The sequence below is a fragment of the Tachyglossus aculeatus genome, chromosome 17, assembly GCF_015852505.1.
Source record: "Tachyglossus aculeatus isolate mTacAcu1 chromosome 17, mTacAcu1.pri, whole genome shotgun sequence".
Classification (NCBI taxonomy): domain Eukaryota; kingdom Metazoa; phylum Chordata; class Mammalia; order Monotremata; family Tachyglossidae; genus Tachyglossus; species Tachyglossus aculeatus.
In genome coordinates, this window is record NC_052082.1 from 26,604,012 (window position 1) to 26,618,109 (window position 14,098).

At 42.3% G+C, this 14,098-nt stretch overlaps 1 non-coding gene across 1 annotated transcript; it reads left to right on the forward strand.

Annotated features, from left to right (window-relative positions):
* Positions 1 to 208: 208 nt before the first annotated feature.
* On the forward strand, positions 209 to 346 carry LOC119939742. The gene has a single exon (XR_005454706.1). It is a non-coding gene; the product is annotated as a small nucleolar RNA SNORA7 (small nucleolar RNA).
* Positions 347 to 14,098: the final 13,752 nt, after the last annotated feature.

Consider the following 14,098-nt stretch of genomic DNA (forward strand, 5'->3'; position numbering starts at 1 on the left):
GAGTGTCAAGGGGTTAGACTATAAAAATTACAGCTGGAAACTAAGACAACTGTTGCTGACAGACTAGCATGGTACAGTGCAGTCAAGAAAGGAAGGGTTCTTTAAGGTCAATTAATCAATCATATTTATTGAGCTGTTTGTGCAGAACACTGTACTAAGCCCTGGGGAGACTACGATATAATAGTATAATATAATATAATACATTCTGCCCCTCTCAGGGTCACACCTGGAGAGTTCCCAGTACTCTACCAGTCTGGACTACAGGAGGGAGAGTCAGGCAGAGGCATGCCCATTCCATTCCTAGCTTGAGCAGTGGCTAGCGAGTGGAAGGCAATCTGCTCCAAGTCAAAACTCACCTGTGCTGGACAGGAGAGGCCCGGGAGAGAATCAAGGGCAAGGACTCAAGTTTTCTGTGCGGAAGGAGGAAATGGTAAACCACTGTTGTATTTTTAACAAAAAAAAAACCCTCTATGGATTCACTAACAGAATGATTGCAGTTGGAGGTGGGGTGTTCTGGGAGAGAGGTGTCCACGGCGTCGCTAAGGGTCGAAGACGACTCGATGGCATAAGACAAGACACATTCCCCGACTACAACAATTTGCAGTCTTTTAGAACAGAAACTCTGACAAGGCTGTGAGGCAGAAAGGCAATGGCAAAATCTGCCAGGCCCTGCAAACAAACATGACAACCCTTGTTTGTGCATAAACGCTTGTGTCTATATTCATGTATTGACCTATTCAGTTACAAATGCAAGTAAAGATAAAGCTTCACCATTCATGGAATCTCTTTGAGTTTGAAAGTCAACTACATGTCTATATGGTACTAATGCTAGAAGAATTTATGAAATTTGAGATATTAATGAACCTGTTGTTTTTTACTCCACTCATCACCTTACTCTCATTTATATGAGGACATTTTTAGAAGAATTTATGAAATTTGAGATATTAGTTAACCTATTTTTTTTTTTACTCCACCTTACTTTCATTTATATAAGAGGACATTTTTAGGGCGATTAAATACAAACTATAATGTTATTTGGCAAAACAAAAACACATAAACAAAGCCAGAGTTTCTGTCAGCATTGCCTAACATCAAATGTATATATAAGACATAAAAAAGTGCAGACTGGGCATGGCTATTTGAGTCATAAAAAGAGCAGTATTGATATTTTCAAAATGAGGGATATTTATAAAACCTATATCAAGTTGGCAGTTTCATTAACTCAATTTATATTAAACAATACTTGCCACATCAGTGACCGTGGAAAGTATAGAAGAAAACACTGTTGGGCAATCTGTGAAGATAAATTCCTGTTCTACCCAGAGACACCCGGGACCACCTGAAAGAGAAAGGAATCCATCCCCTCAGACAGGATTGAGATTTCATAAGAAAATGCTATATTTTCAAAGGGATATGCAAAGAATACTTGGTTAATTTATCATTTGTCTTGGATAAAAATATAAGGTGCCTAGTTTCTTTTTCCAACTATAATAGATTGTTTTACAATTATCGTTGTGCACTGATTAATTAATAGAAGCAGTGTAGCCCGGTAGACAAAGCACAGGCCTGGAAATCAGGGTACCTGAGTTCTAACTCCCATGAGTTCTAACCTGCAACTGCCACTTATCTGCTGTGTAACCGTGGGCAAGTCACTTAACTTTTCTGTGCCTTAGTTATCTCCTCTGTAAAATGAGGGTTAAGCCCTAGTTCCTCCTACAGACTATGAATCCCATATGGAGCAGAGAATGTGTTGCATATACTGGGGCACTTAGCACAATGCTTGGCCTATAGTGAGCGCTTAACATATACTATAAAAAAGTGCTATACTTACATTGTGCTATACTTAAACATAACTACCAAATGTGATACAAAATGCCAAATTAAACCCTTTATCTACATTTCCTAATCAGCTTTATCCAATCCCCCTTTTGTTCACTGATCTTAAGATACAAATGTTTGTTTTCATTTTATGGTTGGCAGAAAACCAAAACAATAGCATCTACTTGCACCCATTGTGAAAGGCTATCACCAAGAGTTGATAGCTCTAGTATAGCAAAAGGAGCAATGGACTTGGGTAGCAATGGACACATGTGATAATATTTTAACTACATTTTCAGTTATGTATTTGGTTTTCAATTGTGGGATTTTAACTGTGTATAAATGTACTTTTTCCAATTAAATCAATCATCGCACTTTCCTACATTTAGTGTTTAAGGATTGCCATCTGTCATTACAATTTGAAGATCAAGATGTGGATTTAAAATGTCATATGTGCATACCCACTTCCACTCATTCATGTAATAAAATCACCTAGCATATGTTTGCAGTAACCAACATTTCTCTGCACTGTATACTATTGGATCTATGAAAAGCTAATCAAACCTACCTGGGGGAAAATGGATTTCTGAGGGGGGTTTTCCAGAGCAAATATTTACTGTTGACCCAAATTTTCATGGGGCAAATCTTCCCCTCAGCACTAAATCAATATTTACCGGGAGAACATCATACAGAAAGGGGCAATGTTTGTGAAGCCTTTTACACCAATCCTATTCTGCTGGGAACCATGACATCGGCATGACCTCTTGACTGACAGTATTTCAGTCTTTTCTATCTCATTCCTGTCCTCCACCCCACTGCTGCCCAAGGAAGCTTCACAGCAGCCCCCAGACACCAAGAATACTAACTTGGAGTCACAGTCCAGATGCTTGGCTTCCTGAAGAATCATTGTCATTGGACACAACGAGTTCGTAAAAATTGCCATTGATTAGGCAGATTCCTGGGTCAGTCGTTAATGCATGCCCAAGCCTACAGTCACTTCAAACAGCGTTAGCATTAATCAATGCAAATATTTACTCCAAGTTTTCAAAATGCATAACACCGTACTAACTGGCAGGAAAAACAACTGGAGATAGATTCAGTCACAATCCTTGGCTCAAGTAAACCTCACGGGTATTTAAAGAGGGGAGGAAAACATGGGAAAAACAGGAACAATTTAACAAAGTGCTATTTTACCACTCGTCGTCTCATCCTGCTCTGGGCTCTTTGGCGCAAACTGTCACAATCACCCCAACATTAGAAACATAGAGTAGATTTGTTTGGCTTCTGTGATTTTGGGTAGGAAGGTACAAGCTAAAGAGGGCTGCCCTGATTCTCAGGACCCTGGACTACATGTCTGTGGGAGGGCTTGGTTCCTCCCATGTGAGGTAAGAGGAAAAGGGTCATTTCCTGGGGGCTCTGATGGGGAGACTCCGGGCCACATGGATTTTAAACCCAGGCCTGCTTTGATTTAAAGAAATGGTTTTCAAATAAGTTGGAAAAATTACATCCAAAAGAATTATTGCAAATCTCCTTTGTGTTGGATTGAGAATGGGGTTGTTTCTCTTTGCTCTGTGAAGAAACACGTGTGCTTGGGATTTGTTGTTCAAAAGGCAGTTGTTTATACCCTGTGAGTACTTAGACAATTCAGTCTCAAAACTGGCCTAAGGGCCTATTAGCATGTTGGTTCTGATTTCATAGAGAAGCACTATTTTTTTTTTTTAAACATGCTACACAGAGAAATTTGGTCTTCTCCAAACTTCTAATCCCTAAACAGTAATTTAAGGGTTAAATCCTGGCAAAAGTGTTTAATTTATCATTACACATGGCCACTGAAACAGAGGATTCACAGATTGCCAATGTTTCTAGAACCTATACAAAGGTTCTAGAGGGAATCCACTAGACTGGAAACTCTTCAGAGCAGGAAACGTATCCACCAACTCAATCATATTGTATCCTCCCAAGTGCTTATTACGGTGGTCTGCACATAGTAAAGACTAATACCTTCGGTTGATTGCTTTGCATATATATGATAAGCTCTCCATAAATACCGTTAATTGTTTTGTCCTGGGAATTTTGGGCTGGTGTGTCTTATTTCTCTATCTGGCAGGTTGGAGGAATCTACAGTCAGATTGATGAGAAAGCACGAACCCTCCAAGAAAAAAACTAAAGGAAAAAAAAACCCAAAGTAGTTTGACAAAGACAACCAGATAGCAGAAATCAGCCCTCTCAAACCTATTAGGCATTTTTGAACTAATGCATTAAGGAGAGCTAGTGTACATAACTCATGCAGATTTTCAAAAGGCTTTTTGACAAAGTTACATACCAGTGCCTCTTTATGGAAAAAAAATGATTAAATCTGGGATTGTAGGAATATTTTGTTTAGTGATGTAAACTGACAATGATAAAGAAATGAAGTATAGGGATCCAACAACATATTTCATGAGGAAGAGGTACACAGAAAAGCTGACTCTTCCATGCTCCGATTTTAGAGGCAGTGTGAATTACCATATTCATAAATCATCCAGAAGGGGAGTAGACAGTGAAATCTTCAAATCTGAAGTTCAGCTGTGAACTGTCATGCGAATGGAGATACACTGCATGAAGAACTCAAGAAAAGGAAAAAGGGATCAGAAAATTACAAGCTGAATTTGAGGGTGAGCCATGCAAGGTGTTGATGGAATCTTCCAGTGGGAATGATGGATGGACTTGGCCCGAGATTTAAGGGCCAAGAACACCTTCATGGAAGAACTGATCCTTGATGACAGGGATCAGATCCGCCAATTGTATTGCGTTCTCTTAAGTGGATAGTACAGTGTTCTGAATCAAGTAAGGGCTCAATAAAAAGTGTTACCTGATAATGATTGGTTTGAAGGGATCCACTTCCAGACCTCTTCCCTGCCAGTCATATTTCTGCTGGGGTAGAGAGTATAATGAAGTGCAACCCCTGGGTCTGAGAGCGGGTTGGGAATTGTGTGTAGATGGAGAATAGAAGGGAACCCAGAACTGACACAAGTAAGGGGTGGAAGGCAGAGGAGGAGCTGGTGAAAGAGACTGAGAAGAGACTGTGAGCCCGCTGTTGGGTAGGGACCGTCTCTATATGTTGCCATCTTGTACTTCCCAAGCGCTTAGTACAGTGCTCTGCACACAGTAAGCGTTCAATATGATTGAATGAATGAATGAATGAAGGAGATGCCAGAAAGATAGGAGGCATGACTAGAAGAGGACTGAGTTACAGAAACCAGTGTTTGATATTGTTACCAGGACAAGGGTGTGGTCCATAAAATTAAAGGACTGCTGAGGGGTCCCTAGTGTTAAAGGGCTGCTGAGAGGACAAGGAGAATCAGGATGGAGTAGCATCTGTTAGATTTGGCAAGGAGAAGATCTTTGGTAAGTTTGTAGAGAATGGTTTCAGTAGAGAAGTAATAATAATGATACTAATTATACTGTTTATTAAGTGCTTATTATGTACCAAACTCTATACTCAGTGCTGGGGTAGAATTAATATAATCAGGTCAGTACAGTCCCTGTCTCATATAATAATGATGGCATTTATTAAGCACTTACTATGTGCAAAGCACTGTTCTAAGCCCTGGGGAGGATACAAGGTGATCAGGTTGTCCCACAGGGGGCTCACAGTCTTAATCAGAGTGGCTTAGTGGAAAGAGCACAGGCTTTGGGGTCAGGGGTTCAAATCTCAGCTCCACCAATTAGCTGTGTGACTTTGGGCAAGTCACTTAATTTCTCTGTGCTTCAGTTACCTCATCTGTAAAATGGGGATTAAGACTGAGCACCCCCATGGGACAACCTGATCACCTTGTAACCTCCCTAGTGCTTAGAACAGTGCTTTGCACATAGTAAGTGCTTAATAAATGCCATCATTATAATTATTATTCCCCATTTTACAGATAAGGTAACAGGCACAGAGAAGTGAAGTGACTTGCCCAAAGTCACACAGCTGACAATTGGCAGAGTTGGGATTTGAACCCATGACCTCTGACTCCAAAGCCAGGGCTCTTTCCCCTGGGCCACGCTGCTTCTCATATGAGGCTCACAGTCTAAGTAAAAGGAAATAGAATTTAATCTCCATTTTACAGATGAAGAAAATGAGGCCCAGAAAAGTTAAGTGCCTTGCCCAAGTTCACACAGTAGGCAAGTGGCAGAGCCAGGATTTAAACCCAGCCCCAATAACTCCAAGGCCCATGCTCTTTCTCCTAGGACACCTACTTCTCTAAATCTATCTGTAGTCAGAATAACAGCAACACTTGGGCCTGGGAGTTGGAGGACAAGAGTTCTAATCCTGACTGTCACGTGTCTGGTGTGTGACCTTGGGCAAGCCACTTCATTTCTCTGTGCCTCAGTTCTCTCATCTGCAAAATGGGGAATAAGACTGTGAACCTCACATGGTACATGGACTGTGTCCAACCTCAACAGCTTATATCTACCCAACCACCTACTACAGTACTGCCTCATAGTATGCATTTAACAAATATCTTTAAAGCAAACAAACAAAAAGACTCAAACAAAAAGCATGTTGGTTTCCAGAAGCCTCAATCACAGTTCAGGAAAGAGATCTCGGCATCAAATCATCAGGCTACTGACTGGTGGTATTATAAGGGAATAAATAATAAAGTGAAAGCTTTGCCACCATCTAAAATCATGGCCTGACACACTTGTAATATTGTGAGACATTTTGGTTACTTAGTAAGGGCATAGTAGAACTGGAACAAACATAAAGAAAGGAAAAAAGACAAGAGGGAGGTAGCAGCTTTCTACAAAGCTTAGGCAGAAGAGAACAGAGTACTTGCAGCTGAAAAGGCAGAAGCTGAGAGAAGGCAGGTCTAATGTTTAAGAAATCACAAAAGGTGTGGCGGGGCAAACACAGTCTGGTACATTAAACCTGATAACCCTAGGATGAGGGCTTGAAGGTGATAATTTCAAAACAAATAAACCAAAAAACCGCCAAAGGAAACACATAGTAGGTGATATGTAAATGGACTTCATTTAGAGAAGCAGTGTGGCTTAGTGGAAAGAGCACGGGCTTTGGAGTCAGAGGTCATGGGTTCAAATCCCAGCTCTGCCAATTGCCAGTTGTGTGACTTTGGGCCAGTCACTTCACTTCTCTGGGCCTCAGTTTCCTCATCTGTAAAATGGGGATTAAGACTGTGAGCTCCCCTTGGGAAAATCTGATCAGCTTGTAACCTCCCCAGCGCTTAGAACAGTGCTTTGCACATAGTAAGTGCTTAATAAATACTATCATTTTTATTATTATTATTACCCTAGGAAATTGGGAGAGGCTATTAATGATAAAGTTAGGCAAGAAGAGAGCTGAGTTGGGGAACCCATCAAGATTAACCTCAAGGAGGGCAACTGGAGTAAAGCCCCCTGTCCTTCTCTGATCCATTAAACAGGTAAGAAAAGGTGGTTTGAGGAGAGACTTGTCAAACTTCCCTATTCTTAGGTCAAATAATAATAATAATGACGACATTTGTTAAGCACTTACTATGTGCAAAGCACTGTTCTAAATCCTACCACCTCTGCACTTCTGCCATTTTAGTCACTCTGAGGCACTTTCAAACTTAGTAACTTACATACCCAACTCAGTTGAAGTACTATGATTAGAAAAGTTCTAATTTTAAATCAAAAACTCCTAAAAGGAGATAAGCATGCTCTGAACAGTTCAATGCACAGTCTCGTACAAATTAGGGTCTAATGGTATTTATAATCTCAGTTTATACTTCGTGTGTAGTGTTTCCAAATAGTCTTTAATACATATTATTTGATGATCATGATCCAACCATCTAAGCTTCATACTTTGTAAATGGCTAGTTTTGATGCCATGGGAAATGGATAATTTCATAAAATGTTTTAGAGCCTAAGATTAAATATTCATACCATTTAATCTCCATTACTTATGTATATGGGCATAAGCATATGTCTTCAGAAACAGAAGATCTATTTATGAATGGAAGGTCAGCCAGTTTCCAGTTGGACTGAGCAGCCCGGAAGCCGAAAGTTCTGCAGTTAGCAAGGAACAAGGGACAGAAGCATGTTTTGCCACGATGGCCACTTTCTGCTGTACCCAGCACCTACTTCTGGGTACCTTCTTTAGCAAAGGATTTCATCTGGAGGACTCTCTCAGGTGCCTCCTGGGGCCCAAAGTTGCATTCCTACAAAAGCATGTTTCCCAACTCCTCAAGAAACTTCAGTGGTCACCCTTTCACCTCCTCATCAAACAACAACTCCTCACCATTGACTTCAAAGCACTCAATCACCTTGCTCCTTTCTACCTAACTTTACTACTCTCCTACTAAACCCAGCCTGCACACTTTCTTCCTCTAATGCTAAACTTCTCACTGAACCTCGATCTCAACTATCTTGCCGACGACTCCTTGCTCACATCCTGCCTTTGGTGCGGAACTCCTTCCCTCCTCAAATCCGACAGACAATTACTCTCCCTTTCTCCAAAGCCTTATTGAGGGCACATCTCCTCCAAGAAGCCCTCCCTGACTAAGCACCCCTTTCCTCTTCTCCTACTCCCTTCTATATTGCCCTGATTTGCTCCCTTTGTTCATCCCATCTCCCAGTCCCACAGTACTTATATACATAGTATTGTAACTGTTTTATTTATATTAATGTCTGTCTCCTCACAGCTAGACTGTAGTTGTGAGCAGGGAACATACTGTTTATTGTTGCATTGTACTCTCCCAAGTGCTTAGTACAATATTCTACACATTAAGCGCTCAATAAGTGACTGAATGAAAGAATGAATCTGGAGGGACAACTCTGTGGGCATGTGTGGCTTTTGAGAACAATAGTTGGGGTCACCGAGGACCTGGGCAATTTCTGGTTACCCCACCACAAGAAGTGGGAAAAGAGAAGTCCTCAGTGGGACATTTGGAGATCTGGTCTCGAGTCAGCCTTGGGCCAATGTTGAAAGAGAGCCAGAGGGCTGTCCAGGGAAGGTTGTATTCTGACTGACAAGGACACGCATACACCCACGGGGACATACATAAAATCAACAGTGAAGTAAGCAAGAGCTGGGGGGAGAGCACACTTTTCTGCACGTACGATCATGAGAAGCAGAGCTACTTTAGCTCCAGCTTCTGGACACTCCAAATGCAGTATTGTACATGAGACCGCAGCTTCTTTTGCTTTGCTTCCTGATAAAACATACTGTTTATGGAGTACCATGCTATTGACAGATAATCAATTGATCATATTTTAGTGCTTACTGTGTGCAGGTCACTTTACTAAGAGCTTGGGAGAGTACAACATAATATGACAAACACATTCCCTGCCCGCAAGAAACTTACAGTCTAGTGAAGCAGAATGGCCTAATGGAGAGAGGACGGGCCTGGGTGTTAGAAGGACCTGGGTTCTAATCTCATCTCTGCCATTTGTCTGCTGTGTGACCTTGGACAACACACTTCACTTTTTTGTGCCTCAGTTACCTCGCCTGTAAAATGGCGAATAAGACTGTAAACCCCATCTGGGACAGAGACTGTGTCCAATCTGATTATCTAACCCAGTGCTTAACAAATATCATTATTATTATTAGGGGGAAGCAGATAATATAAATAAGTTTATTTATACATAGTGCTTTGGGGCTGGTGGGGTAGTGGTGAATAAAGGGAGCAAGTCAGGTTGACACAGAAGGGAATGGGGAAAGAGGAAAAGTGGGGTTAAGTTGGGGAAGGCCTCTTGGAGGAGATGTGCCTTTGATAAAGGCATTGAAGATGGGGAGAGTAATTTCCTGTTGGATATGAAAAGCGAGGGAGTTCCAGGCCAGAGGCAGGATGGGGGTAAAAGGTCAGCTTCGGGATAGACAGATCAATATACAGTGAGTAGGTTGGCAGAGGAGTGAAATGTGAGGGCTGGGTCATAGAAAGAGAGTGGTGGGTGAGGTAGAAGTGGGCAAGGTGATTGAGTGCTTTAAAGCCGATGGCAAGGAGCTTCTGTTTGATGTGGAGGTGGATGGGCAACCACTGGAAGTTCTTGAGGAGTGGGGGGGAAATGTCACGGACTGAATGTTTTTGTAGAAAAATGATCTGGGAAGCAGAGTGAAGTTTGAACTGGAGTGTGGAGAGACAGGAGGCAGGGAGGTCAGCAAGGAGGCTCATGCAGAAATCAAGGAAGGATAGGATTAGTACTTGTATTAACATGGCAGCAGTTTGGATGGAGAGGAAAGGACAGATTTTAGCAATGTTGTGAAGGTTGAACAGACAGGACTTAGTGATAGATTGAAGATGTAAATATAGGTAAATCCAATAAAGCCCACTCCTTCCTGTCTCTCCTCTTATTTCCTGCCCTTTCCCCACCCCAGGCTCATCCTGGCCCCATTCTCCCTGTTCAATGAGCTTCCAGTGGACTCTCTGCTCCTTTCTTCCCACTGTCCTCTCCCTTGTCCCTACATTTGTTCTGCCCCACTGCACCTCCCTGCTACTTCCCTCCCACCACTCAGGGGAGGCCAAAGGAAAGGGGTAGCCTCTTCCTGACTTGCAGCCCCCGCTTCCTCTGTGGCTAAGGCGGTCTGACAATTTTCTTTAAGGCGGTTCTCATATCTCCTATCTTTTCTTTTGTAATATTTGTTAAGTGCTTACTATGCATCAGACATTGTTGTAAGCGCTGGGGTAGATACGATTGGTGAATTAGGTTGAACACAGTCCTTGTCCCACTTGGGGCTCACAGTCTACATTGGAGGGAGAACAGGAGAACCGAGGCATGGAGAAGTTCAGTGACTTGTCCAAGGTCACACGGTAAGCATTAGGCAGAGCCAGGAATAGAACTCAGGTCCTTTGACTACAACAGGCCCACCCTCTTTTCACGAGGCTATGCTGCTTGTTCCTATCCCACAACAACCCAATCCACACACTTTGCTCCTTTAATGCCAATCTTCGATTTCATCTGTCTCCCTCGCCCATGACCTCTCTCTAGCCTGGAACTCCCTCCCCCTTCATAGGCGACATACCACTGCTCCTCCCATCTTCAAAGCCTTACTAAAATTATACCTTCCCCTAGAGACCTTCCCAAACCAAGCCCCTTGTGCATTGCCTAAGAATTTGGGTCTGAACTCCTTAACCACTTTGATATTCACCTCTGCCCCAGATCCACGGCACTTATGTATATAGCTGTCTGTAATTTATTTTAACGGCTGTTTCCTCATTTGGTCTGTAAACTCTTTCTGGGCATGGATCATGTCTACATACTCTATTGTATTGTACTTTCCCAAGTGCTTAGTACAGTCAATAAATACCGCCACTTGTCAGCTGTGTGACCTTGGGCAACTCACTTAACTTCTCTGGGCCTAAGTTCCCTCATCTGTAAAATGGGTATTAAGACTGTGAGCCTCACGTCATACAACCTTGACCTCCTTGTATCCGCCCCTAGCACTTAGAACAGTGCTTGGCACGTAGTAAGCACTTAACCAATACCACCATTATTATTATTATACCATTGATTGATAACACCAGCATACCAGCACTGTGCTGTGCTTTCATCTACCTTTCTGTTAACTCCTTAATGCAACCCAAACCACTCACTTTGCTCCTCTGTCAACTTACTCAGTGTATCTCAATCTCATCTTTCCCACCACCAACCACTTGCCCACATCCTCCTTCTGGCCTGGAACTTCCCCCGCTTTCTTATCCAATAGACTACCACTCACCCCACCTACAAAGCCCTGAAATTTCCTAAGCACTTAGTACAGTGCTCTTCACACAGTAAGCACTCAATAAATATCATTGATTAATGTTTCCTCCCTCCTTCTGGGATACCCCTCCCACTTCAAATTTTACAGACCTCTACTCTCTCCATATTCAAAGCCCTATTGAAATCTCACTTCCTCCAAGCTTTCCCTGACTAATTTCTCATCTTCCCACGGTATTTTCACTCCCTCTGTTTAACCTATGCACTTAAGCCTGTACCCCCTAAACACTTACTCACCCCCACCACCCTGCAACAGAATTTAATCGACATATACAGGGTATTCATGGTTACTTCCTCTGTCTGAAATTTAGTTTAATGCCTCTCTTCTCCAATAGATTGTAAGTTTTTGAAGAAAGGAGGTATATCTACTTACTCTTTTGTACTCTGTTAAGCACTTAGAACAGCACTTTGAACATCATAATCAATCAATAAATGCCATCTACTGATTGATAAGTGCAGACTGGATGGAGCATAATAATGGTGGAATTTGATGAGTGCTTACTTTACCCTAAGCCCTCTATTAAGCACTGGGGTAGATTTAGGATAATCAGGTCCCACATGGGCCTGACAGATTAAGCAGGAGGGAGAACATTCACTTGGCTGGTGAGTGAGAGTCAGAATTAGAACCCAGGTCCTCTGACTCACAGGTCTGTGCTGTTCACACTAGGCCACAGTGCTTCCCATTTGGGAATGAGACATGGGAGGAGAATGCTACTACTCTTCACATCTCACGGTGATCCAGTCGATTAGGGACTTATCCTTATAGTTTGGATCATCCAGGAGGTGGGCCCACAAGGCAGAGAAGGGGATGATTACGATAAAGCCCAATGAAAAAGTCATGGGCGGGGAGGATCACAGGAATGGAGCCGGTTTGGAGGAGTGCGAAGGGCAGGGGGAAGGACAGCGTCAGGAAGGAGACGGTGAGCCACCGGGAAAGTACTGCAGGAAAGCTGCCTGAAACTCAGACATTCAAAGAGCAGTGTCTGATAACATGGGATGTCATGTTCTGTACGCCATAGTCATGTAGACCTATCATTTTCCAGGCTGCCATGGAACACAGTAGGGGCTTTGGGAAACCAAGCAGTAGTGGGGTTAGGATGGCCCTTGGAACTCCAGCTGTAGAGTTGGCAGATTTATGGACAATGATAGCAGTGGGTCTGGAGTAGCTTAAAAGTATCAAGTGTCAGGGAGGCTGCTAGAATGGAAAACCTGCTTAATGTCCGTGTTGGGGGATGAGAGGGCAGCACTGGGGTTAAAAGAAGGGCAGCCTTCTGAAAGAGATACACATTAGGATGATTAAAAAAAAAAGGAAAAGGATGGGAAAAGGGAAATAAGAGAAAGGTAACACAAGAAGATAATCAGGAAGACAAATCAGGAAGGAAGAATGAAGGAAAAAAAACATGCAGCAAACATATATGACAAGAAAAAAGGAAGGAGACCAAGGGAAGATGGAACATGAGGAAGAGGCAGGGAGGTTTCAGGGTCAAAAGATTAAAAGGCAGGAATAAAAAAAAAGGTTGGGGTTAGAGAATAAGATAATATAGTGAATCAGGCTTGAATAAAAACAGGTTGGAAATAGTGGGCTGGAAGTAAAAGAGTGGAAGACTGGGAAAAAGCAAGGGTACAAAGAAAAGTGGAGTGAGGCAGCAGAGAGCAGGTGAAAAGAAGTGGGAGTCTTTGTGGGTTGGTAAGGTGGATGAGGAGGAAAGAGTAAAGGAGATTCTGGGGGATAGGAAAGTGATCTGCTGTCACCACTGGGCAGTAAATGAAAGCTTTCCATTTTACTTCCTGACTTAGGAATATCAATATGATTCAATTCGGGGGTAATAGGAAGGGGGAAAGAATTTCATAATTTAGAATCAAAAAGGCAATCAAGCAAACAATTCCTCTTTTTCCTTCCTTACTAAAAGGAGAAGATTCATTTCCACTTGCCACCCCAGTTCTCGCTGGGCAATTCTAAATCATCATCATCAATCGTATTTATTGAGCACTTACTGTGTGCAGAGCACTGTACTAAGCGCTTGGGAAGTGCAAGCTGGCAACATATAGAGACAGTCCCTACCCAGCAGTGGGCTCAGTCTCAAAGGGGGAGACAGAGAACAAAACCAAACATACTAACAAAATAAAATAGAATAGATATGTTCAAGTAAAATAAATAGAGTAATAAATATGTATAAAACATATATGCATATATATGTGTGCTGTGGGGAAGGGAAGGAGGTAAGATGGGGGGCGATGGAGAGGGGGACAAGGGGGAGAGGAAGGAAGGGGAAGGCCTCCTGGAGGAGGTAAGCTCTCAGTAGGGCCTTGAAGGGAGGAAGAGAGCTTCTGTGACATTCAAAGCAATAGAATTATTTAGTGTGGTCTCATTCCATGTCAACAATCATATCTGTTTTTCTGGTTCCTTGATGATAACTGGCTTCTTCTGGTTTATCTTGAAACTCAGATTGCTGGAAACCTGGAGCCTTGCCAAATCCACTTAAATTCTGAAGCCAAATCAATTCTTAATTATTGAAAGACACTTCAATTAGAAAACATTTTTAGAGAAGTAACCAAAGATTATTAAATAATCTAG